The 25,000-nt window shown below is 38.7% G+C and overlaps 1 long non-coding RNA gene across 2 annotated transcripts in view; it reads right to left on the bottom strand.

The window, feature by feature from the left end:
- Window positions 1–25,000, bottom strand: part of LOC139749547 (uncharacterized) — a 458,205-nt gene that overhangs the window by 49,127 nt on the left and 384,078 nt on the right. The window contains exon 2 of one of the 2 annotated variants that reach the window (XR_011712988.1): window positions 3,781–3,956. This is a non-coding gene — a long non-coding RNA (uncharacterized lncRNA). Of the gene's footprint in view, window positions 1–3,780; window positions 4,095–25,000 lie in introns of those variants that run through there. The other variant, XR_011712987.1, reaches the window with a different exon arrangement.

The raw sequence follows: 25,000 nt of genomic DNA, 5'->3' as shown, positions 1-25,000 counted from the left end.
AATCACAGATTCAAACTCTCCATGAAAAACTGCTCACTAAGGTTTTCAGGCAAAACTATTACCCTCATAAAAATACCAAAAAGTGTGGGTAATACTTCAAGGAACTTTTTCGACCAAAAACTTTTTTCTTTTAAAATTGAGAAATGACATATAGAAACACTTCCGTACTAGAAAAAATCGATATCCATAAATTTACACTTCAAACCCAAATTCCCATTAACCATAAAAAATACTCTTTATGCTGAAGTTTTCATGGACATTTATTATTTTCAGAAAATTACCAAAAATTACAGGTAATTGTCCAGTTATTTTTTTTGGCCAAAAATCTTTTCTGTTTTAAAATTGAAATGTGACATTTTGGAACACTTCTGTACTCGATAGTCACAGAAAATATTTCACAATGTTTTTCCACTCTGAGAGATACCAAATAAATATGAACTAAAAAATCAGTGAAATTTCTAATACATTAACAATCAATCATTACCAGATGTTATCATCCCCCAATACATATTTCAATCACAGATTCCATTCACCATGAAAAATTGTTCATATACTTAAGTTTTTCAGGCAAATCTATTATCCTCACAAAAATACCAAACATTACAAGTAATCATTTAGGGAATTTTTTTGACCAAAAACCTTTTTCTTTTAAAAATGAGAATTGACACAGAAACAATTCTGGACTTAACCACAAAAAATATCCCATTATATTTATCCAATGCGACAGACACCCAACAAATATGAAGTGAATAATCATGGGATCTCCTAAAACAGTAACAATGAATTACTTATTTTTGGGCTTTATTATCCATGAATTTATACTTTAACCCCAGATTTGCATTAACTACGAGAAGTACTCCTTATGCTGAAGTTTTCACATTCAGTATTTTCAGAAAACTGCCAAAATTACAGGTAATAGTTCAAGGGATTATTTTTTGCTCAAAAATCTTTTTGTTCAAAATTGAAATGTGGAATCTTAAAACGCTTCTGTACTTGAAATAATCACAGAAAATATCTCGTAATGTTTTCCCTCTGATAGATACCCATTTAATATGAACTGATTAATCAATGAAATTTGTAACAGTTTAACAATCAATCATTAACCTCTTATTATCCCCAATACATATTTCAATCACAGATTCAAATTCACAATGAAAAACTGTTCATATAACAAAGTTTTCAGGCAAATCTATTACCCTCACAAAATACCAAAAAGTTTGGGTAATATTTCAGGGAACTTCTTTGCCCAAAAAGCTTTTACTTTTAAAAATGAGAAATGACATATAGAAACAATTCAGGACAAACAATAATCACAAAATATATCCCATTTAATTACCCAATGAGACAGACACCCACTAAATATAAAGCAAATAATCATGGGATCTCCCAAAACAGAAACAATTATTTATTTATTTACGGGCCTTAATACCCATAGATTTATACTTCAACCAAAGATTTGCATTAACCCTAAAATTACTCTATTCACATTTACTCTTCATGCACATTTATCATTTTCAGAAAATTATCAAAATTACAGGTAGTGGTCCAGGGATTTTTTTGCCAAAAGTCTTTTTGTTTTAAAATTGAAATGTGACATGTTAAAACACTTCTGTACACAACAGGATCACAGAAAATATCTTGTAATGTTTTCCTACTCTCATAGATACCCAAGAAATAGGACCTGAAAAATTTGTGAAATTTCTAATAGGTTAACAATCAATTATCAACAGATGTTAATATCCCCCAATATATATTTCAATCACAGATTCAAATTCACCATATCTAAAACACTTCACTTCCTCCTTTTTTTCTCCATTCAAACTTACCTCCCAATTGACTTGTCCCTCAACCCTAGTGTACCTAATAACCTTGCTCTTATTCACATTCACTCTCAGCGGGCCTTATTATCCATAAATTTATATTTTAACTAGAGATCTGCATTAACCACGAAAATACTAGATATGCTGAAGTTTTCACGCAAATCAATTATTTTCAGAAAATTACCAAAATTTTTTGCCCAAAAATCTTTTTGTTTTAAAAATGAAATGTGACATATTGAAACACTTCTGTACTTGAAATAATCACAGAAAATATCATGTAATGTTTATCCACTCTGACAGATACCCAACAAATATGAACTGAAAAATCAGTGAAATTTCTAATTAGGTAACAATCAATTATCAAGGGATCTTAATATTAATCTCCCAATACATATTTCAATCATAGATTCAAATTCAGTACAAGAACCTGATCATATGCAAAGGTTTTCAGGCAAATCTATTACCCTTAGAAAAATATCAAAAACTGCAGGTAATACAGTCCAGGGAATTTTTTCACCCAAAACATTTTTCTTTTAAAACTGAGATATGACATATAGAGATGCTTGTGTACTTGAAATAGTCACAAAAAATATCCCATCATACTTACCTAATGCGACAGACACCCAACAAATATAAAGCGAATAATCATGGCATCTACTAAAACAGTAACAATTAATTACTTATTTACAGGCCTTAATATCCATGAATTTATACTTCAACCCCAGATTCGCATTAACCATGAAAAATACCCCTTATGCTGAAGTTTTCATGCACATCATTTATTTTCAGAAAATTACCAAAATTACAGGTAATATTTCAGGAATTTTTTTGCCCAAAAATCTTTTTGTTTTAAAATTGAAATGTGACATGTTGGAACACTTCTGTGCTCAAAATAATCAAAGAAAAATTTCATAATGTTTTCCCATCTTGTAATGTTTTCCTACTCTCATAGATACGCAATAAATATGACACGAAAAATTGGTGATATTTCTATAGGTCAACAATCAATTATCAACAAATGTTAATATTCTCAAATACATATTTCAATCACAGATTCATAATCAGCATGAAAAATAGTTCATATACTACGTTTTCTAGGTAAATCTATTACCCTCATAGAAATACCAAAAATTGCAGGTAATATTCAGGGACTTTTTTCGGCCAAAAATCTTTTAATATTGGGATATGACATATAGAAACACTCCTGTACTTGAAATAATCACGCAAAATATCCCTTTATACTTACCTAATACGACAGACACCCAACAAATATGAAGCGAATAATCATGGGATCTCCTAAAACAATAACAATTAATTACTTATCTACAGGCCTCAATATCCATAAATTTATACTTCAACCCCAGATTCGCATTAACCATGAAAAAGACTCCTTATGCTGAAGCATTGACATACCCCATCCATACACAAATTAAACAACCATGGAGACATCACACACCCCTGCTGCAAGCCTACATTCACTGAGAACCAATCACTTTCCTCTCTTCCTACACGTACACATGCCTTACATCCTCGATTAAAACTTTTCACTGCTTCTAACAACTTGCCTCCCACACCATATATTCTTAATACCTTCCACAGAGCATCTCTATCAACTCTATCATATGCCTTCTCCAGATCCATAAATGCTACATACAAATCCATTTGCTTTTCTAAGTATTTCTCACATACATTCTTCAAAGCAAACACCTGATCCACACATCCTCTACCACTTCTGAAACCACACTGCTCTTCCCCAATCTGATGCTCTGTACATGTCTTCACCCTCTCAATCAATACCACACTTGGGTACGAACAAAAATGTAAAAAAAAAAAAAAAAAAAAAAAAAAAAATGGGGAAATTCTCTAGCCATCAACATGCCTCGAGCGGCCGAGTGTGGTGACCCCGGACCTGAACAGCTGACACTACACATATGTTACATAATAAACAAGATCTACCAACCTCATTACTAGTTTCGAGTAGCTCAGCATCCCACGGGTCAATGATGATTCCTCCCTCCAGATGTTCCCTCTCACGAAAGGGATGGTCCACCATCACCGTTGTTTCCCTCCACAGAGCCAACTTCACCTCGCTCTGACCCTCCCTCCACATGACACACATCTCTCTCATGCTTATCTCTGGAAGACACAAAAATGGCAGTACCTCTTCACCAACACACAGGTTAAAGATTATTCACAGTTAGAGTATATAATGATACACCAATCACAATAAAAAATCACTAAAGCTTTAACAACATGTCCGTCCAGTGTTTTTTAAACTCGATCAGCTGGACGTGACGTCACGCCCCATGCCTCATGTATGTCAGGAAGCGAAACTTCGGGACATTGTTAAGTTAATTTTTGTGATACTTTACGTGGCGCCAACTCTTCGGATATCTTAAGAGCTAATATTAGGAAACGGGAACTTAAATGTAGGTAAGGATATCAGAGAAAACGTGAAACCGAAAGGGACGTCGGTAATATTCAAATATATCCTTATAATCGACGCAGTAAATAAACGTTCACGTTGTCGTGTTTTGTGTGGTATACATGTAACTGTTTGCTTCGGGAATGAGAAAGTCCACATAAACAGACATTCTGTTATATGGCAATATATATATATATATATATATATATATATATATATATATATATATATATATATATATATATATATATATATATACTGGGCCTAATTTCAGTTTGTGCAGATGTTATTGATTTAAATTTATCTATTCCTCTTGCATGTCATTCAATTGGTGATTAGTTTCTGTCAAATTGTCATTATCTTAATACTGATCTCTCTTCGATATCATGAAGTGAGGAAACGAACATTCACGTAGTTTTATGATGTGTGAAATACAATACGTAACTGACAAATATTCACCAGAACAAATGAACAGGTTTCTCTATATTATATTTGACTGCGTGTACACACACACACACACACACACACACACACACACACACACACACACATATCTATGTATCATTCTGTTCATTCACTTTGTAATTTTTTTATTTCTTTCTCCTGTTTTTCTGAAAAACGTTCGATCTTTTTCATTTCATACAATTTAATATCCTGATTTAAATGAGAAATTATTTGCTTAAAATTTCATCCATACTTATTGGCAAGCAATTTTCCATCTCATAATTGTTTACTAAGTATCAAACTGAAAAAAATCTAAATCCTAAAAATAACATATTACTTTTCCTTTTGGAACTGCAAGTCTACCAGAATACATTACAGTTAGTGAGGATGTTGCATAACTAATACAGTTGTAGGGAGAAAGAGGCTGCCAGAGGTTATAACAACACACTGACCCAAGTACAAGAGGAAAGTTTAATGGGAATGGATGGCTGTAATGGAGGAGGGTGGATGGTCACAACTGAGGGGAGTGGACGGTCAAAACTGAAGGGGATGGATGATTACAATTGAGAGGGGTGGATGGTCAAAATTGAAGGGGATGGATGGTCAAAACTGATGGGGATGGATGATTACAATTGAGAGGGGTGGATGGTCAAAATTGAAGGGGATGGATGGTCAAAACTGATGGGGATGGATGATTACAATTGAGAGGGGTGGATGGTCAAAATTGAAGGGGATGGATGGTCACAACTGAGAGGTGTGGATGGTCACAAATGAGGGGGATGGATGGTCACTATTGAGATGGGTGGATGGTCATAACTGAGGGGGATGGACGGTCAAAACTGAAGGGGATGGATGATTACAATTGAAGGGGATGGATGGTCAGAATTGATGGGGATGGATGGTCAAAATTGAAGGGGATGGATGGTCACAATTGAGAGGGGTGGATGGTCAAAATTGAAGGGGATGGATGGTCTCAATTGAGAGGATGGATGGTCAAAATTGAAAGGAGTGGATGGTCACAAATAAGGGGGATGGATGGTCACTATTGAGAGGGGTGGATGGTCACAATTGAGAGGGATGGGTGGTGATAACAGAGGGGGGGTTGGATGGTCACAATTGAAAGGGATGAATGGTCACAATTGATGGGGATGGATGGTCACAATTGACGGGGTTGGGCTGTCAGAGTTGAGGAGGGGTGGAGGGGTGGATGGTCACAAATGAGAGGAGTGGATGGTCACAATTGATGGGGTGGATGAAGGGGTAAATGGTCAATGAGGAGGGGAGGAGGTTGGAGGTTGGAGGATGGTCACACTTTCTAAACTTGTTTTTAACAATAGTCAATACATTTTCTAAACAGTCCTGGTTTAATCTTTCCGTCATCAAATGTTTTACAAACAAAAACAAAAAAATCTTAAATCATGCCACGGTAATCTTATTGATGACAAGTTTATTTACCATTGATCAATTTGACTTTGATGGACAATGATGGACTGCATTGCGTCCATGTACTTACATACTGACATATGTTTTTTCCCCACATATGCACAGCGAGAGTGTATGTCGTCTTAAAATGATTCTTAACACCTGGGGAAGACGTTAAAAGATTATTATTCGCTTGGGGTATGTGGCTTGACTATATTAAAGCTTCATTGTCCCTGCCAGTTGATAGACCTAAAGACCAAATAACTAACAGTTCAAACCAGTAGAATCCATTTTACACGTGAGTTTAGACGAGTCTCTGGTTTTCTAAAAACCTTTCTCACTTTGTGGGGGTTCTGTACCGCTTGAGAGACGGAGGTAGAACGCGAGCCCCTTAGAACTTGCCTATACACTATGTGGTACAATGTAAAGAAAAGAAAATAAGTTAGTATGCCCCTTCAAGATATACTTCATCACAGGCCACATCTCCCCGTAAAAGACACTATTCGTAAACAATATGAAGCTAACGCTAAGTTACAACGTTGGTTAATCTAGTTTAGGGTAAGTAGTTAGGAGACATACAAACAGTCTATGTGGATTCGAGATGATTTGGGGGGGGTCGACCCCACTCTCACCCCTTTAGCAATACAGTATACAATGAATTCCGAGTAACTTAGAATTGCGCAAAGTTCTCTGAAGATACATTATGTTCTTGTCCTGAATCTACCTATCATCATGATTCATAACTGCCCTAGCTTAAGCCAGAGACACATTTTATCGACCATCCATCTGGGGTGGATGAACAGCTAGGTTGACTGTGTACTGACTGTCGCAGCTAGGATTCGAACCCTATGCGTTCGACCCTGGGCGATAACCGCCACACCACAGAGGCATAAAAGTATAGCAAACAAGTCAGTTTGGTTAAAGCAGCTGTTCATATTAGCCTAAAGACTGGAATACGCTTCTCCAATTCGGTCAGCGAACTTACAATAAGTGAAAAGAGTTCACAGAGAAGGTCTAGAGGAGGACGACAACAAATAAACCAGAGTTACGAGAGCCGAGTTACAGTGATAAGCTACAGGCCTTAAATTGTCCACCACGAGAGAAGAGTAAAAAGGTTTGATCAAACCTACAGGTTTTTAAAACCAGTTTGATGACCATGACAACTGGTATTCGACCTAAACTCCCTACTAAACTGCTGTGCCATACTTGGGTACACTCATATCTTATATCGTACTATTTAAACCTCATTTATCATGTACTGCTGTAGATATCATTTTGAATGAATACAGTAGAAGCACAGAATGCCATTCAATTCGTTATAAAAACATAAAATGGTGTCATACTTCTATTATATTATAAGAAGGGGGAAATGACGCGATTCTACGATAAAATATCGACAAAAATATTCGTGGTAACATTTGGGAGATGTTTATTATGGCGCCCTGGTTGAGAATCAATGACGTAGGCAGGAAACACTTCTACGAAAGATGTAGGGACATAACAACCAGAAAACTTTAACATGAAATTAAGCAAGAAACTTTTCCGAAAATGATGTGAATAAGTACTTCTATGGTATACGAGTGGTGGATGATGAGTGGAATAAATTCAACGAAGATACAGTAAATGCGGACGGCTTTACAGAACTTTAAAAAGTTATATGACAGTTAAAGAAGTTCAAGAGACTGGGGTAGCCCCACGACTGTAAAACTCCCTCGCCTTCCCGTACAAGAAAGTAATTACGGGGAAAAAAAAAAAAGACACTTATGATAGCTATTATCTCAAGTTGTTATCACAAGAGGTCCGACAATTTTCCTTTCATCATCTGTGTGGCTCTCGTCTTTCTGGGTGCCCGATGAACGATAACTCTCCCATTCCGCCACATAAATCCATCGATAACTCGATAATGTATTTTTTGTATCCAGTTTTCCTTAAGCGTCTGTGGTCATGAACACGAGATGGAAGCATGACCTATGGACTATGAAAATAGAAATGCAGATTATAATAGTAGTAGATATATTGGTACGAAATATGGCTGATAGATGGACTATTGGATCGTAGGTGTCAGAAGCGCTTTGGCGAGCGTCTGGCAGCGCTGCTAACGGCCGAAGGTGTCGTATATTTCAAACTACACAACTCGATTTCGCATTGCATTTCTTCGCTCATGAACTATGTTGCTGTGTGCATGACTGAAGGTTTCCTGATAATGCATTACAGTAAGCGACGAGCTGTCGTTTATATCGAAGCAGGTGCATTATTTGTAGACATTTTCTTTTAAACTGAATACAGTTGAAGTACAGAACTACTACGAAATGATATGAAAACAGAAAATTTCATATTTCTAACTCGAAGGCTAAATTACCAGAGATGATTTTTTTTGAGAAATAATTATGCAGACATTCAGTAATCATCAATTGATCATCCATATCTTACACACACACACACACACACACACACACAGCTGACTTACATTTCTCTCTTGTATCTCCCCTGATGATGTGATTATTACACGAAAGTGCACTTGGGAACTTATCGTGTTTCATTTTTCCCGTGGACTCATAGGAATATATATATATGTGTGTGTGTGAGTGTGTGTGTGTGTGTGTGGAAGTCGAGAACATTGTCTCGGAAAGCAATAATAGGTATGTTTGAAGGAATAGTGGTTCCAACAATGTTGTATGGTTGCGAGGCGTGGGCTATGGATAGAGTTGTGCGCAGGAGGGTGGATGTGCTGGAAATGAGATGCTTGAGGACAATGTGTGGTGTGAGGCGGTTTGATCGAGTAAGTAATGTAAGGGTAAGAGAGATGTGTGGAAATAAAAAGAGTGTGGTTGAGAGAGCAGAAGAGGGTGTTTTGAAATGGTTTGGGCACATGGAGAGAATGAGTGAGGAAAGATTGACCAAGAGGATATATGTGTCGGAGGTGGAGGGAACGAGATGTGGGAGACCAAATTGGAGGTGGAAAGATGGAGTGAAAAAGATTTTGAGTGATCGGGGCCTGAACATGCAGGAGGGTGAAAGGCGGGCAAGGAATAGAGTGAATTGGATCGATGTGGTATACCGGGGTTGACGTGCTGTCAGTGGATTGAATCAGGGTATGTGAAGCGTCTGGGGTAAACCATGGAAAGCTGTGTGGGGCCTGGATGTGGAAAGGGAGCTGTGGTTTCGGGCATTATTGCAAGACAGCTAGAGACTGAGTGTGAACGAATGAGGCCTTTGTTGTCTTTTCCTAGCGCTACCCCGCACACATGAGGGGGGAGGGGGATGGTATTCCATGTGTGGCGAGGTGGCGATGGGAATGAATAAAGGCAGACAGTGTGAATTGTGTGCATGTGTATATATGTATGTGTCTGTGTGTGTATATATATGTGTACATTGAGATGTATGGGTATGTATATTTGCGTGTGTGGACGTGTGTGTATATACATGTGTATGGGGGTGGGTTGGGCCATTCCTTTCGTCTGTTATATATATATATATATATATATATATATATATATATATATATATATATATATATATATATATATATATATATATATATATATATAATTTCTCTACCCTGGTCAGTTACTGCTCACAGGTGCTCTGAAAACCCTCGCACCCCAAACACACACACACACACACACACCACACACACACACAGATAAGAGTGTAATTCATCTTTATTTTGAAGAGCTGCTGGCGGGGTCCGTCTCACTGGCAATCGCATCCATCAACAAGTTGCTAGACTTGGCCGAACTTAGCTGGACCTGGCCGGAATTGAAAGTTAGGACCGACCAAAGGTTGTGTTTGTGTGTGTGTGTGTGTGTGTGTGTGTGTGTGTGTGTGTGTGTGTGTGTGTATGTGTGAAAAACTGTATGCTTTTTTTGTTTTCTTTTTTTCTCTCCCCCCCCCCTTCATCACTTACGGTCAAGAGGAAATTTTTTTTTCAGGGTCTCCAACCTTAGTTAGAGGCCTGAGGACCTTCTTCTAGGGCCCTGTCCATCAGTTAGGGGCAAAGGAAGTTTTCTTCACCCCCTCCCCCCCCGCTTAGGGGCCGCGTTCTTCCGAGAGAGAGAGAGAGAGAGAGAGAGAGAGAGAGTCTCTCCTTACCTCTAGCACTAGCCCGTAGTGCTCACCGCAGGGAAATCTAGAATTACGAAGAACGGGTCGAATTAGTTACGTGTCGTCAAAACCCATGACGCTTATAAAAACTAAGTGACCCTATATATATATATATATATATATATATATATATATATATATACATAGGACGCCATTTGATAAACATGCGACTGTCTTGGACAATCGCATGTTTACCAAACGGCGTCCTAGCTTCGTCTCTTTGATGTATATCAACTGACTTATATTTCTCTCTTGTGTCTCCCCTGATGATGTGATTATTACACGAAAGTGCACTTGGGAACTTATCGTGTTTCATTTTCCCCGTGAACTCATAGGCATATCTTGATCACGCGCAAAATTGTGATCCTTTCCAATATATATATATATATAAGAGTAAATGTGAATAAGAGCAAGGTTATTAGGTACAGTAGGGTTGAGGGTCAAGTCAATTGGGAGGTGAGTTTGAATGGAGAAAAACTGGAGGAAGTGAAGTGTTTTAGATATCTGGGAGTGGATCTGGCAGCGGATGGAACCATGGAAGCGGAAGTGGATCATAGGGTGGGGGAGGGGGCGAAAATTCTGGGAGCCTTGAAGAATGTGTGGAAGTCGAGAACATTATCTCGGAAAGCAAAAATGGGTATGTTTGAAGGAATAGTGGTTCCAACAATGTTGTATGGTTGCGAGGCGTGGGCTATGGATAGAGTTGTGCGCAGGAGGATGGATGTGCTGGAAATGAGATGTTTGAGGACAATGTGTGGTGTGAGGTGGTTTGATCGAGTAAGTAACGTAAGGGTAAGAGAGATGTGTGGAAATAAAAAGAGCGTGGTTGAGAGAGCAGAAGAGGGTGTTTTGAAATGGTTTGGGCACATGGAGAGAATGAGTGAGGAAAGATTGACCAAGAGGATATATGTGTCGGAGGTGGAGGGAACGAGGAGAAGAGGGAGACCAAATTGGAGGTGGAAAGATGGAGTGAAAAAGATTTTGTGTGATCGGGGCCTGAACATGCAGGAGGGTGAAAGGAGGGGAAGGAATAGAGTGAATTGGAGCGATTTGGTATACCGGGGTTGACGTGCTGTCAGTGGATTGAATCGGGGCATGTGAAGCGTCTGGGGTAAACCATGGAAAGCTGTGTAGGTATGTATATTTGCGTGTGTGGGCGTATGTATATACATGTGTATGGGGGTGGGTTGGGCCATTTCTTTCGTCTGTTTCCTTGCGCTACCTCGCAAACGCGGGAGACAGCGACAAAGAAAAAAAAAAAAAAAAACATATATACATGGTGAGAATGTGTACAGTCTTAGAATTATTTCAAACATTCAAAGGTGTGTAAGTTATTCTGACTGATGGTTATAATTTGGCGATGACGACTTCAATGTCCTCAAAAGCTGACTTAACCAAAAGCTCAAACAACCAACCAACTACCACAGATCACTTCGAGGATCTATCACACCCGATTTTCTTTTATTTCTATCGACCTTCTTTCTTCCCTGCTTCTCCGAGAACCCTCCAATACACCCCAACTCATAAGCATTCATTCCTTCCAGACAGTGATTAGGAAAAACGGTAATAGCCTCGTTGATCCGCTAGGAAACTGATTGCAAAACATCTAAATCACCCCTATTTGGCCCCGTTTTCTCTGACTACCTTTGCGTGAAGAAAACGTAATTTTTGTGTCTTCTGCAGGTATTGAATTCTTGCTTCACCTTGTACTTTGTCAAATAAATCGAGTTCTGCTCTTTTCAAAGGATATGTATGTATGTGTACTGCAGATTTAAGGTACTATAGCAACGATAACAATACGAACAGTGAGAGAAGGACTCAGTGTGAATATAATCCAGCGGGAAATAAGCTGCAGGAATATGTGTGTGTGTGTGTGTGTGTGTGTGTGTGTGTGTGTGAAGGACTTGGGAGTGGAGCTGGTGCCTAACCTGTGGCCAGAGTCCCACATTAGGAGAATAGTTAAGGAGACCAACTGTCTGTCTGTCTGCTGGGCTGGCAAATACCAGAATAGCTTTCAAGTATATGGCTAAGGAAATATTCAGCCAGCTGTCCATAAGGCCAAAACTAGAATATGCTTCTCAAGTTTGGTCACCTTACCTAATGTAGCACAAAGAGCTGATAGAGAATGTCCAGAGGAGGACAACAAAACTAGAATATGCTTCTCAAGTTTGGTCACCACAGCTAAAGAAGCACAAAGAGCTGATAGAGAAGGTCCAGAGGAGAAAACAAATATGGCAATAAAATTAAGATAACTGACGTACAGGGGAAGACTCGAGCTCTTAATTTTGTCCACCTTAGAGAAAGAAGAGTCATGATGTGTGTGTGTGTGTGTGTGTGTGTGTGTGGGTGTGTGTGTGAGTGTGTGTGTGTGTGTGTGTGTGTGTGCACGTGGAAGTAAAGACATGGTGCATATATATACAATGGTAAGACACGGGTCAACACGAGTGTAAAATTCTTTACCCGTAACACACGAATGGTAATCACACACACACACACACACACACACACACACACACACACACACACACACACACAACAACAACAACAACAACAACAATCGTGGTCCAACACTGGGTGGAAAATCACCTTAACCTCACGATTCGAAAACACTCGACCCAGAGGCGACAAAGAGCCAGTGGAAAATACACCTGGTGTCCCCAGGGGACGCACTGTTCTACACACGGAATTCCGATTCACTTAATGGAACCGCATTCTAAGAATGTTGAACGTCACAACAGGACGTGACGACACTCACGCCTAGAGAGAGAGAGAGAGAGAGAGAGAGAGAGAGAGAGAGAGAGAGAGAGAGAGAGAGAGAGAGTTTATATATTTTTTTTCTTTTTTTTTGCTTTGTCGCTGTCTCCCGCGTTTGCGAGGTAGCGCAAGGAAACAGACGAAAGAAATGGCCCAACCCCCCCCCCCCCCCATACACATGTATATACATACGTCCACACACGCAAATATACATACCTACACAGCTTTCCATGGTTTACCCCAGACGCTTCACATGCCCTGATTCAATCCACTGACAGCACGTCAACCCCGGTATACCACATCGATCCAATTCACTCTATTCCTTGCCCTCCTTTCACCCTCCTGCATGTTCAGGCCCCGATCACACAAAATCTTTTTCACTCCAGCTTAGACATTGAAGCTTATTGATACAGTGGTTAAATTGATGAGAACTACTATTGACGTTTGTGTAAATAAATTATACATTTCCCTTTTCCATAGCCAGAGGTTGAACCATTATGTGACATTCATTTTTTTTCATTTCATTTCAAGCTAGAAGTTTCAGTTTTCTAAATTATTTCTTACATTTTTCATATGTATATATATGTATATGTGTGTGAGTGTGTGTATATGTGCGTATGTGTGTGTATGCATATATATATATATATATATATATATATATATATATATATATATATATATATATATATATATTATCCCTGGGGATAGGGGTGAAAGAATACTTCCCACGCATTCCTCGCGTGTCGTAGAAGGCGACTAGAGGGGACGGGAGCGGGGGACCAGAAATCCTCCCCTCCTATTTTTTTTTTTAACTTTCTAAAATGGGAAACAGAAGATATATATATATATATATATATATATATATATATATATATATATATATATATATATGCTTTTGGTAACTTATCATGTTTCATTTTCCCCGTGGACTCATAGGAATATATATATATATATATATATATATATATATATATATATATATATATATATATATATATATATATATATATATTCTTATCGTTTATGCAATATGTTGCACATGATGGTTCCTGCCTTAATGTGGTGTTGTGGATTGCAGATTGGGTTTCTGTTCCCGGAGCCGCGGATGCAAATCCGGATGTAGTATGTCCAGGGAATCCGGCCTAGATGGACAGACACTCCTCCTCCTCCTCCTCCTCTCCAATTTCTGATTCAGACATAGCCTGATATGGACCGGTGCGCGCGCGCGTGCGCGTGTGGCCGGCGGATCCGTTTTTCTTTTTTTCTTTTTTTCGAATACGCGAAATCCGAATCCAGATTTATGGCTGGATTATCTGGTCTGATGTATCGTATGGGCTGGGATGTGTGGAAGGTGGAGAATCTTACATTTTATCATGTAATTTCGTCTCTATTATATATTTTGTAGAGTCGTGATCTGTTGATAGTCTCGTTTTCTTTAGCACACTAGTTCCCGTTTTTTTTTTCTTCACTTGATAAAACTTGAATAAATATCCAACATTTTGTTGTTTTTACTATAACTTTTAGCTGTTGTTACATGACACAAGACTCATTGTGAAAAATATCCATATAAGTGAATTATATGTATATGTGACTGATGTTGTGTTATTTACTCATCGTCAATGATAAACAATATGTAAATAAAATTAGTTATAATTATTATTATTATCATTATTGTTATTATCATAATTATACCCTCGAAACTAGAGGTTTTGACCCATCTTAACTATACTGTGTTTCGCTCTTACAGCCGCCATTACTACACCCTTATTGGCCCAGTTTATTCATGGCGTTTTTCTGAAAGTCACTTTTCCCAGAGATGGACAAAACTGCATTATTTACGTGGACTTATGGTTGTATTAGCAGTAGTGGCTGGTCGGGGCAGAGCCGAACTTGACTCAAAACGGTTACTGATGGCCTTCGAAGGCCGGATTGACTGTGTTAAAATATGGTATTGGCTGTTTTTAAGGTATGGTGCTACTTGGTTTTTTTAAGGTATGGTGCCACTGTTTTTTAAAGGTATGGTGCCACTGGGTTTTTTAAGGTATGGTGCCACTGGTGTTTTTTAAGGTATGGTGCCACTGGGTTTTTTAAGGTATGGTGCCAATGATTTTTTTTAAGGTATGGTGCCACTGTTTTTTTAAGGTATGGTGCCACTGGGTTTTTTAAGGTATGGTGCCACTGGTGTTTTTTAAGGTATGGTGCCACTGGTGTTTTTTACGGTATGTAGCCTCTGGTTTTAGGTATGGTGCCAGAGGTTTAAATTCAAGGTATGGTGCCTCTGGTTTTAGGTACGATGCCACTGGTTTCAATTTAAGGTATGGTGCCATTTGCATTAGATATGGTGCCGTTCTTTAGGTATGGTACCTTCTTTTTTTTTATATAAAACCGATAGAAATGCCGGCTGGTTTAAGTTCGAAACCGGCTCTTCTGGGTACGGAACAGGTTGTCTTCACATGCCAGTGGCCCAGCTGAGGATATATGGCATTTTATAGATCATAAAAGTTATTATTATTATTATTACTATTATTATTATTATTATTATTATTATTATTATTATTATTATTATTATTAATGTATAAGTGGGATGATAATACAAGGCCTTAGATATATTTATCTATATTCATTTTGCTTTGTCGCTGTCTCCCGCGTTTGCGAGGTAGCGCAAGGAAACAGACGAAAGAAATGGCCCAACCCACCCCCATACACATGTATATGCATACACGTCCACACACGCAAATATACATACCTACACAGCTTTCCATGGTTTACCCCGGACGCTTCACATGCCCTGATTCAATCCACTGACAGCACGTCAACCCCGGTATACCACATCGATCCAATTCACTCTATTCCTTGCCCGCCTTTCACCCTCCTGCATGTTCAGGCCCCGATCACACAAAATCTTTTTCACTCCATCTTTCCACCTCCAATTTGGTCTCCCACTTCTCCTCGTTCCCTCCACCTCCGACACATATATCCTCTTGGTCAATCTTTCCTCACTCATTCTCTCCATGTGCCCAAACCATTTCAAAACACCCTCTTCTGCTCTCTCAACCACGCTCTTTTTATTTCCACACATCTCTCTTACCCTTACATTACTTACTCGATCAAACCACCTCACACCACACATTGTCCTCAAACATCTCATTTCCAGCACATCCACCCTCCTGCGCACAACTCTATCCATAGCCCACGCCTCGCAACCATACAACATTGTTGGAACCACTAATCCTTCAAACATACCCATTTTTGCTTTCCGAGATAATGTTCTCGACTTCCATACATTCTTCAAGGCTCCCAGGATATATAGATAATAATAATAATAATAATAATAATAATAATAATAATAATAATAATAATAATAATAATAATAATAATTAATAATAATAATCTCAGGTTAGGAAGTGAAGTCCTCTTCGAGGCCAGACATTGAATGGTAACATAAATGTTAATTCTGTAGACCAAGAAGGGTGCTGGCCAGAGAGTTCCATGGTAACATTGCTTTATTCCCGCTCAAAGGCCAAGTTCTGCTTTTATCTGCGGGAAAAGTTGTTAAATTCACCCAACTTGTGCTAACACGGTAAATGAAGAGAAGATTTTTATGATTAGTTCACAGCCAAATTTGGCCTCATGCCTTATTTATCAAATTTTTTTGGTACTTCTGAGAATTATTAAGATTTCATTATGATTATGTAATTAATATTTATTAATAAACACGTCTAAATTGAGAATTTAAGTACTAAATCAAATAACGTTTTGAGATTTAATGATTGATTCTCAAAAACAAATTCTATTTAGATATGGATACAATAAATATTTGAAGTGTCTTCATATTTGCTAGATTAATAAGCCTCGAAAATCTTGTGTTGAAAAAGTTTAATAAATGGCTACTTATCCTCATTATAGATGAGGTAATCTATTTCTCTTCGTAAATCTATTTCTTCTCTTTTTTTAGTTTCTGGGTCTGATTGGAATAGCCAGTGCTTCACGATCGCCTACCAATCAGTCACTTGATCGACACGATTGGAACAGATTGGACACAATCACGACTCAGCCTATGGGTATGTAACTGATGGCCGAAGGCCATATATGTAAAATATCTGAACATATATAGTTGGTCGTTTGAGCTTAACCCTTATCACACTAATTACTAAGGTCATTAAGGCTGTAACGATGAATGATAACCAACAATTTGATAGATTTTAAATTCCTTCTTCAGGTGTTTATGAGAATCCAAACGCCATTTACGCTCTAACAGCATTTCAAGGCTTTTGGTAAATGCAATATCTCAGGACAGTAGTTCAATGTCGCCATATTGAACACTTCGAGGGGAACCTTGTCTCTTGAGTGATCTTGGAAAACCATTTTCTTTCATTACGAATCGATGGACATTTCATCCTGAAATGGCGACATTTCCTCTTGTTTCTAGATTATTTTTTCTTTTTAACCTCAATTAGAAAAAAAAGAAAACCCCCTGTCAACTTGATAAATCAGTCAGAAATAATTGTTCCTTTTATTGTGGTTGTCACTTGGGTAAAAGGTGGGCTCCTGTTGAGAGAAAAGGTGTCAGAGAAGATTTTACACCCGTCGGCTCCATTTCAACAAGATGATCCCCCCTTTCCCCGGCTGACGTGAGGGCTGCTCTCCTGCGCATGCGCCGATTTTGGCGGGAAACACATGGTCAGGGGTGAGGTAGTGAGGAGAGTCGGTAGTCGCGTCTCTACTGTCGTGAGGTTCACGTCTCCCTTCCCTCCAGCTCTCGGTAAGATCTCTTCTTCGATTTTACGGGTATATGATATGTTCTGGTATGAATATCTACATACATATATTTCGATAAGATCAAAATTTTGAAGTTGGATATGCTAGTTCAAAAAGCGCCTGAGTTGTAAATAAGAGATGTTAGTCGTTCTTTAGTTTAAAATGCTATACATTTAAAATAAAACTTCATTTTCCGTATATTCCATGACAGATCTTGTATGCTTGACTGTAGTATATGTAAACTCGAATTTAACTGTAAAAAACTGACTACGAACAGTTCTTACTCCGTACAGTGTCTGATATTCTTTATCAGATATTTGTATTATCTTCACAAACTTTACCATTCTCGAAACTCATAGTTTCTTTATACTTTGCTGAATCGTATAGACTTATCTTCTTATCAGATTGAAATTTATAGTCCATGTTTTCCTCCTAGCTGTTCTGAGTTACCTAACCGCATCCATGGTTCTTCGCACTCCATCAAGAGATGTTTTTTTGAGGGGGGTCTCATATATTTTGTAAACTTAACCCACGAGTTTTTGCAAGTTTTTAGTTTTGTACACTACCTGGAATTTATTTCTGGCGAGTCGTTAATATGAACATTCCAGCTACAGAGTTTGGCGAGAATTTTATATTTTGTAGATCCCTTGCAATTTTTTTTTTTTTTTTTTGGCGTTGTTAATATTCCTGCGCGCAATTTCTGGGCCCTTTTTTCATTTAGTAATTGTTAATATTCCTGTAGACTGTACTCACCAATTTTTGGCTAATCGTAAATACTTGTTATAAAGGAATTCAAACAGCAATAGACCACTGGGTCCCTCAGAGGCTGTTTGTAATAGTGGAAGACACGAGAAACTTACATATTAATGTGGTAAAAGGTTAGAAGGTAAACAGATAATTCAAATACAATAAACTGCAAATTACTGACGTGACTTAAGGAGGCGGAAATAATGCAAGTCGTGGACTCGCAGCGAAAAATTTATAAAGTCTGTTTTTAAAAGTATACATGTTATGTCTCCATATTACCACGAATAAAATCAGACGAATCAAATGTCTTTTAAATCACTTGATAGATCATCATCATCAAAGCCATTGTTAATGGTCGAGGAATTGCATTCGATCCCATCTTAACCTTTCTCTTTTCCGAGATAAATCGATTCTGGTCGTTTGATATGCTCTCGTAGGATTTGTGCACTTTATATACAGGGGGTGCGGTTTGAGGATTCTCTCTCTCTCTCTCTCTCTCTCTCTCTCTCTCTCTCTCTCTCTCTCTCTCTCTCTCTCTCTCTCTCTCTCGACGTATTGAGCGTGTTGCGATTCTTGTTTTTTTTTTTTTTTGCTTTTTTTTCATGCCCAGATTACAGGTGTTTGGCTAATCGCTATTTCTGTGTTTGCAAAAGATATGCCTTTCTTTGTTAGGTCTGTACAGCAGTTGTACGCAACAAAGAGCTGACCTCATTTACATCCCGGTAACTTAGAGGATTATCTATGCTTTTTTTTTTAAATGAGGAAACTTGTTTTAAGAGCAAACTTGGCAAGTAATGTTCTTACTGCCTTATTGCATGGCTGAATTATTGTTATTATGATGTTTTCACATGGTACTAGAAGGAAAAAGAATAAAAGGGTTTTAAAGTTATATAAATCCTCATCTGAAGATAATTCTTGGGTTTTAAAGTAATATAAATTATGTATGGGAATTATTGGGTTTTAAAGTAATATAACTCATCATCTGAAGGGAATTCTTGGGTTTTAAGGTAATATAACATCTGAAGGGAATTCTTGGGTTTTAAGGTTATATAAATTATCTGAAGGGAATTCTTGGGTTTTAAGGTAATGTAAAATATCTGAAGGGAATTCTTGGGATTTAAAGTAATATAACATCTGAAGAGAATTCTTGGGTTTTAAGGTAATGTAAATTATCTGAAGGGAATTCTTGGGTTTTAAGGTAATGTAAATTATCTGAAGGGAATTCTTGGGATTTAAAGTAATATAACATCTGAAGAGAATTCTTGGGTTTTAAGATAATCTAAATCATCTGATGGGAATTACTTTATGGTAGTTTTCCATTAGAGATATACAGCCAAAACCTATCCATTTCATATCTTCTAAATATTGCTTGATTATCAGTATAGACCTTATGGCTGAAATAAACCAACTGGGTCAATTATGGCCGGCAATTTCAAGGTACATCTACTGACTAGAAAATACTAGAATGTCTTCAGGTGTTAAGAATATATTACCTCTAGGGTCACATACCCACTCTTTATCTATACGTATGTCGCCTTTATAGAAACACTAGCATTTTTAACATTCCAAAAGCCATGTTAATCTAACCTAACTTTGAGTTGTAGAGACAGATTTTTACCGACTGATCTTTGAAATCCTGGTGTATTGTTAGATTAGATGATGTTATTTCGCATGTCGTTGTGAAAGCTATGGTGCATGAAAAGATTAAATCATGCAGGAAGTAAATGTTTCTATGGTCGTAATGCATTTTGATTTTGAAGATAAATCGTCAGATTATTGTTGTCACAGTTTCTCGAGAAATTGTGGGCATGGGTTGAATGTATGTGAGGGTGAAGCAATTCATCACATTATACACAACACACACACACACACACACACACACACACACACACATCTACGTAAGAACCCTCTAAGCTACAGTCACGCATACAAAAGTACCTTTCTACCTTTTCAGTGATGGCACACACACACACACACACACACACACACACACACACATTGAGAACGGGCTGTCACTGACGGAGAGAGAGAGAGAGAGAGAGAGAGAGAGAGAGAGAGAGAGAGAGAGAGAGAGAGAGAGAGAGAGAGAGAGAGGTGTTAAGTTCGCCCATCTACAAATCGGTTACTATGGCGGAGGGAGAAGGAAATAAAAAAAAAAAACTCCCCCTCCCCACACACACACACAACTACACACAAAGGTGCTGAAGTCTTATGAGTTTCTGAACATCCTTCCCCCCCCCCCCCCCAAAAAAAAAAAAAGCCAAAAAAATAAAGAAGTGTTGGAGGAGAGAACAAAATACACGGACGGACGTACGGACGATGAATGGTGATGAAGGTGATGGCCGAAGAAAGTATAAAACTCTCGCCAACTGGGAGGAGGAGAAGAGGCGTGGAAAAAACAAAAGATGGATTACTTGCTTTCCTGTTAAAAAAAAAAAAAAAGAGAAAAAATAGCCAAGTGGTTTACGGTGGAGTGCGTGTGACTTGTTTACTCGTAAACCAGAAGGAAGACTTGAGGGAATGCAAGTCCACCGTGGGACTCCTTGTTTGCATTAAGGGCTATCTTATATCTTAGTCTTGTTTGCAACATAGGTTCTTTACAGGCTGGTCTTGTTTGCATCTGGAGTAGTCCCAGATCCTGCTCTTGTTTGCACTGACAGTCTGAAATCTTGTTTATATTTGCTTCAGAGGCCGCCTTACATCCTGGCCTTGTTTGCATCAAACGACATCTTCTATCCTAGCCTTGTTTGCACCAAGAGCGACCGTACATCCTGGATCTTGTTTGCACCAAGAGCCGCTTTACTCTCTAATCTTGTTTCCTGGTCTTGTTTGTAGCAAACACCGCCATTCGCTCTGGTCATATTTCCATCAAGGCTTTTCTTAGACCCTGGAACTTGTTTGCAGTGAGTTCCCTTTCATCCTGGTGTTGTTTACATCCAGATTACACGTAAAACCTATGCAAATCATAAAAAAATTTGCCATTTGGAGAACAAGAAACACAATCAATTGTCTTTCTCGCTGAATGAAATCCTGTCTTTCCAGTCCTTTCCATAACCTGGGGCAAGAACAAGGCAGAAGGAGGTGTGCGTCGTGGGAGCTCCATGTGTCGTAATCTCCCCATAGTATTGTAGGACGTAGATGTTACGGTCTTATTAAGACCAAACTACGTGTTTGGGTCGTCCAGAACTACGTCTTTCGAACACCCCAGACTACGTTTTTTATTTGAGACTATGTAGAGGCGACGTCGCTGGAACTTCCAAAGACACTACGTCATTATAATGTGAAGATTGAGTTTTTCGAACGTAAAGACTACGTCTTCGGTGCGTCCAGACAGACTGGGTCTTTGCAACGTACGGATTGCGTCTCTGTCAAGCTCAAACTACGTTTTGGGCTTTCGCCTTCGACGTTGGACGGTACATACTTTACTAGGACTCTGTATTTACGCCCGTCAGTTTTCATCCGTCGCTTTTCGCCCGTCATTTCTTCCTTACGCTCTACCCGTCACAATTTCCGTCACATTTCACCCTTCATTTCTTCCTCACGCTCTACCCGTCACAATCTCCGTCACATTCCACCCTTCATCTCTTCCTCACACTCCACCCGTCACTTTTTTCCGTCACATTTCACCCTTCATTCCTTCCTCACACTCTACCCGTCACAATCTCCGTCACATTTCACTCGCCATATCTTCCTCACGCTCCACCCGTCACTTTTTTCCGTCACATTTCACCCTTCATCTCTTCCTCACGCATCACCCGTCACTTTTTTCCGTCACATTTCACCCTTCATCTCTTCCTCACGCTTCATCCGTCACAATCTCCGTCACATTTCACCCTTCATCCCTTCCTCACACTCCACCCGTCACAATCTCCGTCACATTCCACCCTTCATTTCTTCCTCACACTCCACCCGTCACAATCTCCGTCACATTTCACTCGCCATATCTTCCTCACGCTCCACCCGTCACTTTTTTCCGTCACATTTCACCCTTCATCTCTTCCTCACGCTCCACCCGTCACAATCTCCGTCACATTTCACCCTTCATCTCTTCCTCACGCTCCACCCGTCACAATCTCCGTCACATTTCACCCTTCATCCCTTCCTCACGCTCTACCCGTCACAGTTTCCGTCACATTTCACCCTTCATCCCTTCCTCACGCTCTACCCGTCACAGTTTCCGTCACATTTCACCCGTCAATCAAACCACAGAAAAATTGTGAGTGGTTGACAACGAAAGACAAACTGTATCCAACATTTTTTTTTTTTTTTTTGACAAGCCTCATGACCAAGGAACATCTAAGGAACTCCCCCCCCCCCCCACCACCACCTCCCCCTAAAAAAGATTATTTGTACGTACACATGGCAAAAAAAAAAGTATCTTCCCGAACAGGTCCGATGAATTTCGAAATGATCAGTACGACTCGTGTTGTCTCGGTAGGGTTGGTAAGCGTGTGTGTGAGAGAGAAGTTTCCAAACACTTATGGTAGCCCCACTTTACTGTTATTTCCATCGATATATGAAATTCATATGACATTTATAATGGGTAAATGACAGGATAAGGGTCGCTACCGATCGATATATTACGATATCATGAACTCAGGGTTGCCAGTGTGAGGCCAGACGAATTGGTATTTCTCAAAATCTTACGTCCGAGGCGTCATATTGTTTCGCACAGAAAGAGGTAAGATACTTATTTTTTATCGTGTATACATTATCTCATAAGGATGAAAACTATAAACATTTCTGTAGCTAAAATAAAAACCAGAAATACATTAAAATGCTTTATGCAGTCACTCAGGACACGATGATCGCTCAAATTACCTTCATCATCATTATCATCATTATTACTATTATTATCATTATTATTATTACTATCATTATTATGATCAATTTGATTGTTATTATCATTATTATTATTATTATTATTATTATATTATTATTATTATTATCATTATTATTATTATTATTATGACCTCTTAATCCTTAATGAGCGAGTCTAGACCAGAAAACGAGGTGTCGAAAATTGTCATTCATATTTCAGAAGGTTCAGATGCGGGCATGACGAATTCATCTTGAATTATTTCCAACCTTAGTTACTAAAGTAAAAAAATTGCTCAATAAACAAGAGGGTTTATTAAGGAGCTTCATTTCAGACCTTATGGGTTCTACTAATAAAGCTCATTTGGCCCAAACGAGAAATGAGAGTTAAGGTCGTAACCTGACCAATCAGGGGTGGAGGCCAGAGGGGAAACGACTGGATTCGTTCTCCCGAGCTCCTCCTCAGCTGGCCAATCAGACGGCCGGTCACGACCGCACCATCTGGCGTCCTCCCAAACAGCCCTGGTTTGACCAATCAGCCGCCTTGGAAACTGTCAGCGTCTGGGACATCTTAAGCTCTCCAAGTAACCAATAAGAATGAGTGTTATCTGGCACAGTATCAATGTCCTCTCTTGTATTTCCTCTTTTAAGAAGAAAAGGATAAGGGGAAGAAAAAAAAAAATAATGATTTAAGACTCACTTTAGTTCTCCCTCTAAAAAGAAAACGGTGTCCCAAATTGCACTTAATCACTACGAAGAACATATATATCTTTCTCTTCGTCTCGTCTCGTAGTTTGTCTACCTCACTTCTACGATTATTTATGGATTTACAAAAAAACGACGCAAATTTGTTCACTACATTCTAAAGATACGCATGTAAAATTATGGTAACCGTTAACGATGTTTACGAAAAGATATGATGAGTTAAATTCAATAGATTTGTTTTGCCTTAGCATCTTATGTCCGCGTCCACACACATCTTGGTCAAGTTTGACGATTCGAGCTCAGTTCACATTCATTACTCAGCGTGCGGTCATGTACCAGAGTAAAGATAGAGTAAATTGGAACGATGTGGTATACTGGGGTCGACGTGCCGTCAACAGACAGAACCAGGGCATGTGAAGCGTCCGGGGTAAACCATGGAAAGGTCTGTGATCATGGATGAGTGTGGGTGTGTGGCGTCTCTCCGTGTGTTCCTGGCTGCTACTTCGCTGGCGCGGGAAGCGGCGATCAAGTATGAAAAGTGCATATGCAAAATACAGCTACGCTGTATTTACTCGCCATCAGCGACGTATGTAACGAGGCTGTTACATTGTTTCCCGGAGCCTAGAGCCAACTTAATTAACGTTGAATTGCATGACGAAAGTTAATCACGGAGATAAATGGTGTCTCCTGACACGTCTTGGGGCAAAGATATAATGATAAAGAGATGGCTGTGTTGATGGCTATGTTGATGGCTGTGTTGATGGCTGTGTTGCTGTGTGCTTTGTTGGTTGTTCTGGCAACAACAATAATAATAATGATAATAATGATAATAATAAAAATAATAATAATAATAATAATAATAATAATAATAATAATATTAATAATAACGATACTACTACTACTACTATTACTACTACTACTACTAATAATAAATGGTTTATTGAATTATGGCCAGCCATTCAGGTGAGAACACAGCAAAGTGACACATCACATAACTGGAAGG

Source organism: Panulirus ornatus, chromosome 7 (assembly GCF_036320965.1).
Source record: "Panulirus ornatus isolate Po-2019 chromosome 7, ASM3632096v1, whole genome shotgun sequence".
Classification (NCBI taxonomy): Eukaryota; Metazoa; Arthropoda; class Malacostraca; order Decapoda; family Palinuridae; genus Panulirus; species Panulirus ornatus.
Note: the sequence above shows the minus strand (reverse complement) of the source record. Positions and strands in the feature narration are given on the sequence as shown.